The sequence below is a fragment of the Myotis lucifugus genome, unplaced genomic scaffold (assembly GCF_000147115.1).
Source record: "Myotis lucifugus unplaced genomic scaffold, Myoluc2.0 scaffold_68, whole genome shotgun sequence".
Lineage (NCBI taxonomy): Eukaryota > Metazoa > Chordata > Mammalia > Chiroptera > Vespertilionidae > Myotis > Myotis lucifugus.
The window spans coordinates 877,186-880,829 of record NW_005871116.1 but is presented as its reverse complement, the minus strand read 5'-3'; positions in this window follow the sequence as shown (position 1 = coordinate 880,829).

The following is a 3,644-nucleotide window of genomic DNA, read 5'->3' as shown; positions in this document are numbered from 1 at the left end:
AGACCTGTTGAGACCGTCACTGGCTGGTCTGCACAGACACTGTGTGGACAGGAGCATCAGGGTCCCTTTCTGCACCTTCCACATGTGAGATGTTGGAAAGCTACGTTCTCGAGAAAAGGGAAGGCAGGTAAGGTTTTCCTCTGAATCCAGGGTTAGGCAAATGGTGGCAGAAAAAAATCTGAAGACAAGCGTTTTGAGGAATAAATCACGTGAATTTAAGTAGAGTGCTTTCTTTAGAAGATACTGTTTTTTATCCAGATGGAACCTGTAAATATGACACTCGGGGCACTCAATTGCAGCATTTAGGATGTCCAATGTGTGCTGAAAGAGCAAGTCTACGTGGAAAACCACAACAGAAAGCATTATAGTCATCCGATAAACATCCGAATACTAGATGCCAACACTGTTCTAGACACTAGGGATACAGCAGTGAACAGTGCACAAGAGACAAAACCCCTGTTTTCTTGGCGTTTCTAATCTAGAATGAAAGACAGCCTGCTAATGTAAATTAAAGCACGTGCCAAGTTGGAAGGTAGTAAGTACCATGGATGAAAAGAAAGCAGAGAAGAGGAGCGAGGCGGGCTGGAAGGGGTGGCGGGGGAAGGTGATGTCTGAGTCAAGATCTGAGGGGTCCGGGGGCACAGGCATGTAGACATCTAGGGGAGGAGCGTTCCAGCCAGAGAGAACAGCGAATGCAGTGGCTCTGAGGCAGGAATGTGCCTGGCAATTAGAAGGAATAAGGAGGACGCCAATGTATTTAAATGCCTTCAACTGCTTCCAGATTAAGGGATTACAATGAGGGGCCAAATGTCATGAACGCAGCCACATTTTCACAAATTCTTGGAAGCAAGAATGTGCCTCTGTAAATGCTTACTCAAACCCCTTCATCTCACCACGAAATGAGAGAAGGCCGAGTGAGTCATCCGAGGTGACACCACCAGGGACTGGCTGGCTGAGAAAGGCTTCGGCACAAGTATCCCCCGTCCGCGCCACAGTTTGTCTCCTGCTCCAACTTTGTAAGTAAGAGGTCTTTTTCTTACTTAAAAAAACAAATTAACAAAACAGCAACAGAGTCCGGTCAACTAACATAATCTTCTTGGGGCTAAAAGTTGATCAATTTTACTTTTTCATTCAACAAATAACCAAGAGGGCCCTACATATCCACCCTAAATGTTTGTTGAGACGTGAAAGAAATAACAAATAACAAATGTAGCATTCCCTAGACCGCACTACCCAGCGATGAATGGCGTACGTGTGTATCACAGCAGCTTGTGCCTAGGGAAACACGCCTCAGATGTTTGTTGTGGCACTATTTATCGTAGCAAAAAAAAGTGGAAACGGGGCACATGTCCTCAGCAGAAACGGCGTTCATAGTAAAAAACTGGGAACGCTCTAGTTTTCTCTTGGCGAGGGAGTGAGCATAAGCCAACGTATTCATACCCTGGAATTCTCTGTAGCAGCTAAAGTTCCACATGTACCTCAAAAACACAAGGACAGCCCTGACCGGTTTGGCTCTGTGGATAGAGCATCAGCCTGTGGACTGGGGAGTCCCAGGTTCGATTCCAGTCAGGGGCATGTACCTTGGTTGCGGGCACATCCCCAGTGGGGATGTGCAGGAGGCAGCTGATCAATGTTTCTCTCTCATGGATGTTTCTAACTCTCTATCCCTCTCCCTTCCTCTCTGTAAAAAATCAATAAAATATATTTTTTTTAAAAAAACAACACAAGGACAAATGAAAAAGTGCAAGCTGTCTGTACAGAGAAGGACACCATGCATATAAAATTCGAAACACACAAGCTCGCAGGTGGTTTGTGAACAGGTCAGATCCAGAAGTACCAGACATGTGTGAAGACGTTATATGTGACCTTCACATTAGTAGGCACTGAGGGTGAAGGCAGAGGAGGAGGGACGGATAAAGTATTTGGGCTGTAATTTATTTTTATGAGGGGGATAGAAAGCAAATATGGAAAGATTAGCAACTCCTAAAGGTGGGTAGTGGGGGGAAATGGAAGCTTGACTTATATTCTCTTTTGATACTGGAAATATTGTAAATGTTTCATCCTTTTTTTTTTTTTTTTGAAAGGAAGGGAGAGGGACAAAACTCCTCCATCCCATTCCCTGAATTCCAAGGCCCAGTTTCTTTAACCTCCAACCTCAGTTTCTTCACCTTTAAAACGTGAGTGAGAGTGAGTGTACCTCCTCAACGCTGCTCTGAGAAGCGGCCGCTGGAGACAGAGCTGCGTGGCCAGGTACAGGGACTCGGCGGACGAGCAGGGACACTGTGCCAGGCCCCCACTGGGTGGCCAGGGCCTGGCACCCATTCTTTTTATTCAGTTTCACTGATAATAGTAATAAGATTTTTCAACAGGGTTGTGCTCACCACTCCCACCCCCCAAAAGCCATAAAACAAATCTAAGGAATGTAAATGATACAAAAAATTCATTAATGAAGCATCTCAATGAATGGAAATGACCCCCCTCCCCACCCCCCCAACAGCCCAGCATGGACCGCCTCTCCCAATCGATGTTATGCAAGCACTGGTTACAAATGGTAAGAACTGGATAGATGTCCTCACGTGAAATCTATCTTACAAGCCCAAGAGCAAAAATGTGACACTGGTTAGGCATCATTAAGAAATGATGACCAGCCAAAACCGGTTTGGCTCAGTGGATAGAGCGTTGGCCTAAGACTGAAGGGTCCCAAGTTCGATTCCGGTCAAGGGCATGTACCCTGGTTGCAGGCACATCCCCAGTAGGGGGTGTGCAGGAGGCAGCTGATTGATGTTTCTAACTCTCTATCTCTCTCCCTTCCTCTCTGTAAAAAATCAATAAAATATATTTTTTAAAAAAGAAAGAAAGAAACGATGACCAGATTACACCCAGCGGGAATAAAACTCCCAGCCGCACCGGAAACAGGGGCCTGCAGCCTGGGACAGAGTGATCAAAACCCCGCTCCCAGGGATGCACTGTCTCCCCCAGCTCTGTCCAAGCCTCCAGCAGGTGAGCTTCTGCCGAGTCTTGATCCGCAAAAGCGGCTGCTCCCCCAGCCAGACCCTGACAGCCCGGAGTTCACAGTCCCCGGGGAACTGGCCACGGTTCCCCATCCCAGGCGGCTGGGCATTCTCCTCTCCCGGAAGGAACACGCAGATCCATCCAAGTCACCTGGGAGCCTGCGGCCCAGCAAAGCCGCTGGTCCAGGGAGCGAGCGGCCTGGAGCCCGCGGGGCTGCCCCAACCGTCCCTGGAAGGAAAGTTGCGCTGAGCTGGCTCCGTGGAGGAGCGCAAGCTGGATGCACAGCCCGGCCCCGGGGTGTCTCGAAACTCCTCCACTTTACTCGGGGCTCCATCTGCCCATCGGCTGCCTCTCCGAGCTCTGAGCCCCCCTCCTCCCCCCTCCCCCGACACTGCACAAAAGGGTTAAGCGAGGTCCAAACGCAAAGGAGAGTGTGAGCCAAGGGCTGGCTGATGAGCCCTGCAAAGTGTGGAAACTAAACCGCGGGCACAAACCTGCCCACGCCGGCAGCGACGGGGAGGTGGGCTGGGGAGGGGACCCCCCCGGGCAGACGTTGGGGTACGCGGCGGCCCGCGCCCCTCTCGCGGCTCCACATCCTCCCGAAGTCCCCGCTGCCCCGAGCCGCCCGAACT